Source organism: Elephantulus edwardii, unplaced genomic scaffold (genome assembly GCF_000299155.1).
Source record: "Elephantulus edwardii isolate Elephantulus edwardi_28Jun2011 unplaced genomic scaffold, EleEdw1.0 scaffold00479, whole genome shotgun sequence".
Taxonomy (NCBI): Eukaryota; Metazoa; Chordata; class Mammalia; order Macroscelidea; family Macroscelididae; genus Elephantulus; species Elephantulus edwardii.
Genome location: NW_006400229.1, coordinates 19,315 through 29,796, shown reverse-complemented (window position 1 = coordinate 29,796; position 10,482 = coordinate 19,315).

Genomic DNA, 10,482 nt, shown 5'->3' with positions numbered 1-10,482 from the left:
TTGAAGACACCTTCTGTGTGCAAGGCACACAGCCATATTCTAAGGATGCAGTCCTTTACATTCTATGGTCCTCTACAGTATATGAATTTTGTATGCAAATCAACATTTTAAAAGAACCAAACAACAAAATACAAAACCGATTAAAGGGTCATCTATGAGTCAATTTTATCTTGAGAGCACATAAAGACCACAAGATATATAAAATTTGGATAAAACTAAATAAATGTTAAAAAATAATTATTTAGTGAAACAATTAAATAAAACATATATTTGAGGTTCTCCTCCCTGTACCTAAGAGTTATTGTAATTATTTTCTAAGAAAAATTGATGCAAAGAGAAAGAAAATTGTTAATGCATTTTACTTTGTCTATCTCTGGAATTGTTTTTGTCTGTTGTTATGTTCTGTGGAATTGGAACTGAGTTATAGCTGACGCTCCAGAGGGATTTCAGAGACTGTAAATCACACTGGAGGAGACTGACATTTCTCTGGTGTGGTTTTGTGTTGGCAGTGCAATTCCTTACCACTATGACACCAGAGCTCTCTATAATTAGCCATTTTGAAATTGTTCCTGTGTCATATTCATATTCATATTGAAATAGATTAGTTTTTCTTAGAGTTTGAAAGTATTTATCCTCGAGTTTTAGATCACACAATTCAATCACAAGGCATCATCGTTCACTTTGTCTAGTACTAATTATTTTATTTTCATATTTTTACCATTTGTTTCTATGTGTCAAATTGGTGTTTTTCTAAACATTTTATTAAGGACATATTTTTCCAGTATATCCACAATATTTTAAAAAAATAAATTATAAACAAAATAAGTTGTTTTCATGTTGTTGTTGTTGTTAAGTGCCATTGAGTCGTAGATGACTCATAGAGACCTTATGAATGAAAGACCTGGACACTTGTGTAATTTTCATCCTTTCTCCAGGTTCATAGGGTTTCCAGAGGCAAGCTATTTCGAAAGTGGATGCCACTCACTCCTGCTTCCAAGCTTGCTTTAATCGGGGAGCTCCACCAAACACTGTCCACCATGGGTAACCATTCTCACATTTGACACGTCAGTATCACAGTGTTCAGAATTAGGAATCATAATATGCCTGAGAAGGGATGCTGGATTCTCCATCACATAATGGTCAACTCCAAAATCCAATTTAATGGGAAAGTAGTTGTAGATAAAGTATTTTAGAAAACTGTTTCCTAATTAAGTTTCAGGGCAGTCTGTTTGTGTTGGGGTTCTTTCTTTGTTTCCAAGCTAGAAAAAAGTCCCTTAATTGCTCTAACTGTGGGAAATGCACGGCAGGTAGATGAAATTCAGTTGACTTGGTACCTTTGCTGGCTATAAGCTAAATCAGCTAGGTTTGCAGTCCTCCATAAAAGACTTGCTTCCATTTTAACCACTGTATCAGGTGATCTTCCTCTCCTTTACTGGTCCAGGCCATTTTGCCTGCTCTTCATTATTGAAAACTTACTTTGGATCCTCTTATCTGTGCATCCAGACTTTCTCTTGCTCTGAAGCAGATATTCTGGGTTGTTTTTGTTTGTTTGTTGTTTTGGGGGTTTTTTTTTGTTTTTTTTTTTACTAATACCATTTTTTAAATGGTGGTAAAAAAAAACACCATTTTTTATAATTGTGGTAAAATATGTACAGCATGACATTTGCCATTTTAAAATATACAGTCCAGTGGCATTGATCACGTACAATATAACCATCACTCTTAATTTTTTCCAAAACATTGTCATTGCCCAACAGAAACTCTATCTCCATTAAGCAATGCAGTGGTACCCCACATTCTTTTATCCAATATCCGTAATAACCACTAATCTACTTTTTATTTCTATATATTTAGCTATACTTGATTTCTGTCTCACACTCATATTGCCATCAAGTCAGAACCAACTCATTGCTGACCTTCCGTTAGGATTTCACAGGCTTTAAATTACACATAGATAGATAGATAGAGAGAGAGATAGGGAGAAAGAGAGAGAGAGAGAGAGAGAGAGAGAGAGAGAGAGGGGATTAGCCTCTTGATCCTCAGAGTAGCTGGTGGAGTCAAACAGCCTGCCTTTGGGTTGGCCGTACAATTCTTTACCCACTAGGCTATCAGAGCTCAATTTTAGAGATTTCTTAAAATGAGATCATATTTTAAAACAAAGGAAGAGACACGAATTGTCAGACAAAAGAAAAATGTTCATGTGAAATAGCAACGCATCTGCAGGCTGAGTAATACTTAAGAAGCATCAGAAAAAAAAGAAAAAGAAAAAAAAAAGAAGCATTAGAAGCTAGGGGAGACAAGTATTTCCCCCTAAGCCTCCAGAAAGAACAAGGACCGTGAATGAGCTAACACTCTAATTTAAGCTGCTAGCCTTCAGAATTGTTTCATAATAAAAATTTGCTGTTAAAACCACTCACTCTGAGGATTTCTTTACAGTAGATCATAGCAAACTAATATAAATCATGAGGGCATTTGTGTTCCTGGCAGTGTTGATAGATTTATTCATCAATTCTAGATGTTTTCATAGGCCTTTAAATTCCCTGTTTATATAAAGGCAATAAATAGTATATTATTATCTCTATCATCAACAGCTTTCCCCAGTAAGTTCAGTAAAAGAAGTTAGATAATGCATTGAAATCTAATTTTTATTTACATGAATTTAGTATAATCAAAGAATAGTGTTCTTCTGGAACTAACTCCTTAGTTGCTACTCTTTTTCCTCATGACCTTTAAAAAAATAAACAATATAAAGCACTAATAATCATGTAAATTTATTGCCAAATGAATAGGAAAATTGCAAAGCATTTGTGCAGTCTCTGGAATTGGCTAAAGCCCTTCAGGCTGAGTGTCATCCCGCACAGATCATGTATTTTGTCCTTTACATTGGCCTAACCTGTAAATCTTGTAGTTATTTTTTTAGTTGCGTGTTCTGGTTTGGGTGACAACTTAATATCCCACAATAGTGTTTGGCAATAAAATGGTATACATGCCTGGTCAAGAGCAGTAAAGGAGGACCTTGTACCTTTTGATAGCTACAGGAAAAGTTTTTGCACAGTTTGGAATTGAAAATATAAACAAAGAAAGAAACAAATGTTATAAATAGCTAAATATAGCAACTTAGGGTTTGCTATAGAATGAGAGGACAATCAAGTAAGACAATTAGATATTTTTTCTCCGTTTGAATAGAGTCAATGCTATATTAGAGAGGTCTGAGGATAAGATATTCCCTATATTCATCACACAGCTTTTATTTTCTCTTTCATTCAATTTCAGATATATATGTGCACCCCCAAAAATCACTCTGACCTTAAGAGTCTTTATTCATGATAATTCTTATCTTGTAGTTCTGTTAAATGTAATCACTTGTCATCTATTTTATTTAAATAATACAGAATATACCACAAATCATTATGGTCTCTCCAAATACTAATTTTAAACTTAGAAATCATATTTTAAACACACACACACACAGTCCTCTGATTTATACTTGAAACAGTGAGATCAAAGAAAACCATTTTGCATTTAAAGGCTCCTCTAATCCATAATCACAAGCAACTGTCTAAAATCTTTCCTGCTTTAAAATATTCTACATCTATACTTTTCCTATTTGTCCACCCTCTGATACTGTAGTTTTATGTTAGACTTTAAACTATCTCTGGGTCATAATTTGAGTAACTTACTCATCTCCCAGCCTCCTTTTTTTTTTTACCACTAGAGACTGGTTGTGGTATTTCTACTACATTCAATGCCTAAAGATAGATTTGATTGAATTGCTCCCTTTATAGTCTCTAAGGACTTACATTATCTGCAGAAGAATGCCTTTTCTCAGCTTAACGATGGGGATTCTAATATATTTCTTAGATGTTAATACATTTTCTTGTTTAAGGTATGCCTTTGTCTCACAAGTTCCTGTTGTTGTTGTTAGTGTTGTTGTTGATTGCTTTTGAGTTGAGTATGACTCATTGCAACCTTATGAACCAAAGGTCTGAAGTCCCTCTACAACTATCGATGTATATCAAAGTTCATAAATTTTCCAGAAGCATGTTATTTAGGAAGTGGATGCCACTCCTGCTTCCAAACTTGTCATGAAATGTTATTGGATGAGTCACCTGTGATACATACCAACCCTATGTACAGAAGCTCTGAACCCTTCCTTGTCCTGAACCAGTGTCACTAATTCCAACACACCAACCCCCCCATTGCCCTAGATACTGTATCAATCCATCTCATCCAGTGTCTTCCTCTCATGCCCTGTCCATCCACTCTTCCAAGCATGATGTCCTTCTCCAAGGACAGATATCTCCTGCCCACATGCCCAAAGTAAATGAGGTAGAGCTTTAAAATCTTAGCCTACAAGGAGAGACTTGGTTTCGCCCTCTCCAAGATAGACATTTGTTTTCTTGGCAGTCCATGGTATGTTCAAGACTCTTCTCCACACCACAACCCAAAGGCATCTATTCTTCTTCTGTCATTCTTAGTCATTGTCCAATTCTCTGAAGCGTAACAAGTAATTGAGAAGACCATGGCCTAGATCAGGCACACCTTTGTCTCTAGACTGGCATCATTGCTCTTCAGCACTCTGGAGAGGTCCATGACAGCAGATTTTCCCAATGGAATTTGTCTTCTGATTTCCTGACTGCTGGTATTAAGAGTGTTGATTGTGGCTCCAAGCAAGCTGTAATTGTTAACAACCTCAATTGCTTCTCCATATATTACGGTGCTGTCAATTGGCCAAACAGTGAAAATCTTTGCCTTCTTGATGTTGACTATCATGTATAATCTTAAATTATTAAATATTTCCTCCCTTTAGTCCCTTATTGAATCAGTAAATACTTTATGTCAATGGATACTGAATCTTTTCTTTATTTCATATTGTGTCTAACAACAACAACATAATATATTTTATATGACATTGAGCCTATTTCAAATAACAGTAATAACCTCCCATGACAGAGAAAAACTACTCCTATGGGCATTGTACATTGTAATTTGTACAACAGAAAAAACAAAACAGAACAAAAAGAAGCACAAGTTCTTCTCTTGTGGAACAATTGAAACAGTTAAAAATGTTGGGTTTATTAATTTAGTGCTATAATGCTGAACTGTGACACCATCAGGATTCCTTTAGTAAATAATAGTTGAATAATATTTTAATTTTTCTATACTTTAAGCTCTGAAAATACAGAGCCATTAACCTCACACAAAATTTTGTTGTTATGTGCCTTGGAGTTGTCTAGATTCCCAATAATTGATGCTGGGTCAAATCAGCTTACTTGTGAACACTAAACAGTTAAAGACTGAGAAAGAATTGATGCCTTTGAATTATGAGGTTGACAGTAAGAATTAAATAAATGAGCCATTGGCTCTCAGAAGAACTAAATCTCTCTTAGATGAAGTATTACCAGAATAGTCCTTAGACAAGAGATACCTTATATACTTTAGACATTTCAGGAGAAATCAAACCCTAAAGAATATCATCCTTGGTAAAACATCAAGTCAGTAAAAAGATGAAGATGTTCAACTGGTTAATACCATGACTACAAAATTGGTCAAAAATAGCAATGATAGTAAAGATGGTGTAAAACCAGATAGAGTTTCATTCTGTTGTCCATGGGGTTACTATGATGTTAACCCAATTTAACAGAACCTAAAAACAACAACGGATTGAAAGAGGTACATAATTGTTCCCATTCCCAAGAAAGGTGATCCAACTGAATATAGAAAGTATAGAACAACATCATTAATTTCACATGCAAGCAAAATACTACTGAAGATCATTTAAAAAATGGCTAGAACAGTGCATAAATAGGAAAACCCAGAAATTCAAGCAGGATTTAGAAGAGGCATTGCACCAGGGATATCAATGGTGATATCAGATGGATCCTGGAGGAAAGTAAAGAATACCAGAAGAATGTCTATTTGTTCTTTATTGACCATGCAACAGCATTTTACTGTGTGGCCTGACATTGAGAAGAGTGGGAGTCCCAGAACACTTAATTGTGCTCCTGTTTAACCTATACCTGGGACAGGAGGACTGTTTTGTGAACAGAGCAGGGAACACAGCATGGTTTAAACTTGAGAAAGGAATGTGTCAGTGTTGTATTCTATTTCTATACCTATTTGATCTTTATGCTGAACAAATTATTCAAGAAGCAAGACTCTATGAAGAGGAATGTGGCTTCCAGATTAGAGGGAGACTCATCAATGACCTGCATTATGTAGATGACACAACTTTGCTTCCTGACCTTGAGGAGAACTTGAAGCACTTGTTGCAGAAGTCCAAGGAAATGCAGCCTTTGGTATAGATTGTATATCAATGTCAAGAAAACAAAGATTCTTATCACTGGACCAATAGGAAACATCATAATGGATGGAAAAGAGATTGAAACGGTCAACAACTTCATCTTTCTTGGATCTAGCAGCCATGTAAAAAGGTAACATATTGCACTGAGAAAATCTGCAGCTAGAGAACTCTCCAAATTATGAGTAGTAATGATGGCAGTACTTGGACCAAGAGACAGTCATCAAAACAGAGCAAGGAAACACTGCATGGTTCAAAATTGGGAAGGGCGTACTCCAGGAATATGTCCTGTCTCCATATCTTTTCAACCTGTATGCAGAACAGATTATCTGGGAGACTGGGCTCTATGAGGAGAAGTGGGGTGTCAGGATTGGTGGAAGATTCATCAACCATATGCGTTATGCAGATGACACAATCCTGCTTGCTGAAACTGAGGAGACCTCATGCACTTGCCGCGGAGGGTCAAGGACTGCAGCCTTCAGTATGGATCAAGGCTCAATCTTTGTCAAGAAGACAAAGATTCTCACCACTGTACCAATTGACAACATCAGTATGGATGGTGAAGAGATTGTGATTGTTCATAGCTTTAGTTTGCTTGGCTCCACAGTCAACACTTTCGGCACCAGTAGCCAGGAAATTAAAAGATGTATTGCCATGGGAATATCTGCTGTTGGGGACCTCTCCAAAGTACTGAAGAGCAATGGTGTCTCTCTGGAGATTAAGGTGCATCTGATACTGGCCATGGTCTTTGCCATCACTTGTTATGCATCAGAGAGTTGGACAATGAGTAAGGAGGATAGAAGGAGAATTGATACCTTTGAGTTGTGGTGCTGGAGAAGGGTATGGAGGGTACCATGGACTGCTAGGAAAACAAACGGATTCATCCTGGAAAGGGTTAAACCGGGTGGCTCCCCGGAGGCAAGGATTCTGAGGCTCTGTTTAACATACTTTGGACATGTTGTAAGGAGTGACCATTCCTTGGAGAGGGAAATCATGCTTGGGAGGGTGGAGGGACAGCGCAGGAGGGGACGGCCCTCTAGGAGGTGGATTGATTCAGTGACTGGGGTAATCGGGATGGATGTATCAGAGACAGTGTGATTGGCACAGGACAGCAGAGTTTAGGGCTGTTGTACATAGGGTTGCTATGAGTCACAAGAGACTCAATAGCACGTAACAACAACACAACAACAATGATGCCTGTTTGAGTCTAAGAACATCTGATTCAGTTAATATTCTTACTGATCATTTACTATGCGTCTGAGAGCTGGACATTGAATACGGATAACAGAAGAACTGATGCCTTTGAGCTGTGGTGTTGAAGAAGAGCACTGAACATCCCATGGACGACCAAAGAACAAAGAAATATATCTTGTAGAGGGTGAATACAGAGAGCTCTTTGGAGGCAAGAATGATGAAGCTTTACCTCACATATATTAGGCATGTTATCATGAGGGGCTATTTCTTGGCAAAGGACATTATGATAGGAAAGGTAGAGAGTAGATAGAGGAGAAGAAGATCCTAAAGCAAGTGGATTGACACAGTGACTGCGGCAGTGAGCTCTTGTGTGTTAGGAAGTATGAGGATGGCACAGGAGAGAACAGGGTTCAGATCTTTTTTTTTTTTTTTTGGTATGGTTGCTATGAATACCATCTAAAAAAAACAAAACAATAATATTGCATTTCAAAAAAAATAAGACATAAATAGATCTGAAGCTTAAAATGCATTCTCAATTTGGAATAAATAAACTAATAAACAAATTTTTACGTGTCTTTTAGTTATCAAAATGTTATGATAATATAAACTATAATGTGGCATACATTTTTTGTCTGGTTTTTTAAAATTTTTATTTTATGTTGGTTTGTTTACAAATTTTGTATGCATTTCTTTTCCACACTATTCTTCATTCACATTGTGTTTCAAACAATCCTAAAAATACAAAAAGCTTCATGATTTCGCATGTCATCCTGAGGAAGGGACCATCATAATATTCTCTGTACATTTTCAATTTTAGTATATGTGCTCCCAAAATGAGCACAAGGGAGAAGACTTTTAAACATACTTAGGTATTACCAGCACTTGGATGCTTATCTATTCTAGCTATTTTTGGATGATCTCCAGCAATATTTTTGTTGCATATTATATTATACTATTTTGCAATTTCCACACTCTGTTAGATCGTCTTTTTCTTTTTCTTTTAAATAGTTATCTTCCAGTCAATTAGCCAAGTATTTCTGCTAGTGGAGATATCATGCTAATATTAGAGAAGTCTTGGCTGAAAAACAGCTAATACCAGAATTATCTCTGTATTTGTTTTATTGATTGTGCAAAATCATTTGACTATGTGGGCTGTAAAAAACTGGCATTGAGAAGAATGTTAATTTCACAACACTTAATTATACATATATGAAACCTATAGTTATATCAAGAAGTTTTTGTATGAACAGATCAAGGGAACAGGGCACGCTTTAAAATTGAGAAAGGTGTGTGGTAGGCCTGTGTTCTTTCTCCATGTTTATTCAATCCATATGCTGAGAAAATAATTATATAAGCTGGACTTCATGAAGAAGAGTGTGGCATCAGAATGAAGGAAGTCACATCAATAGCCTGTGTTAGAGAGATGGCATAATCTTATTTGTGAAAGAAATACTTGAGGAGCTTACTGAAACTACAGTCTTCAACATTAATTGCATCTCAACCTCAAGAGAACAAAATTATCATAATAGGGCCAATATATAACATTAAGATAAATGTAGAAAAAATCCTAACATTGTCAAACATTTCATCTTGCTTCAATCTACCATTTTTGTCTTTGGTACTAAAATTCAAGAAATCTGGGTATATACAGAACTGGTAAAGTCTGCTGTTAGGAACTTTTCTAATATCTAGAGAGCAATTATGTCAGTTTAAAGACTAAGGTGCATCTGACTCAAATCACAGTCTTTTCAATCACTTGATATACATCTAAGAGTTAGATAATGAATATGGATTGATAGAAAAATAATTTATGAACTTGAGTTGTGGTGTTGGAGAAGAGTACTGAGCATTTCATGACTAAAAAAAAACACAAATACCTTTTTGTTGTTTTTTAAAAAATTATTTTATATTACTCCAATTTATTTACAAAGCTTAAATACTTTGCTTTTCACAAAAGATCCTTCCCATTTCCTTCACCCTATCCACCCACCAAATTGTACAACACTATGATTAACTCTCTACCCTCCAATCCTCACCTCCCTATTTCCACCCTCCCCACCCTCCAACTTGAATCATCATAATCATTTTACAATAATGGTTTTATACAGAGTTTGTCCTTTTGGGACTGAGTTAATTCACTCAGCATAATGCTTTCCTGTCCCGCCTAAATTAAGTAGGAATTTACCAAGTGATTGTTCCTGTGTGCTGTGTAGTATTCCATTGCATGAATGTTCCACAAGTTCTCAGTCCATTCGTTTGTGGTTGGACATCTGGCTATTTCCATGTTCTTGCAATGGTGAATAATTCTGCTATGAACATTGGTGTACAAATTACCTTTTGAGACTCAGTTCTTGGGGTATATTTTCCTGGGGTATATTCCAAGCAATGGGATAGCTGGGTCATATGAAATTTCTATGTCCAGCTTTTTGAGGAGGTGCCAAACTGCCTTCCAGAGAGAATGCACCATTGTACAATCCCACCAACAATGTAAAAATTTCCTATCTCACCACATCATCTCCAACATTTATTATTAGTTGTCCTTTTAAACTTTGCCACTGCTACTGGAGTGACATGGCATCTCACCGTGGCTTTGATTTGCATCTCTAATTGCCAGTGACTTGGAGCATTTCTTCATATGTCTGTTGGCCATTGGAATATGTTCCTCTGTGAACATTCTTTCCACACCTTTTGCCCATTTTGTAACTGGGTTATCAGACTTTTTCTAGTGGAAGCCCAGGAGTACTCTATAAACTTCTGTTATGAGAATCTTATCTGAGATTGTATTGCCAAATGTTTGTTCCCAGTCAGTAGATTTTCTTCTCACCCTGTGGGAAAAAATTTTTTATAACAGATAATTTTTGAGAAAGTGTACCCGTAGTGTTCCTTGGAGCTAAGGATGGTGAATCATCATTAACGTACTTTAGGGATGTTATTAGAAGAGGATATTCTTTATAGAGGGAAAGTAAGCTTGGAAATGTGGAGAGTCA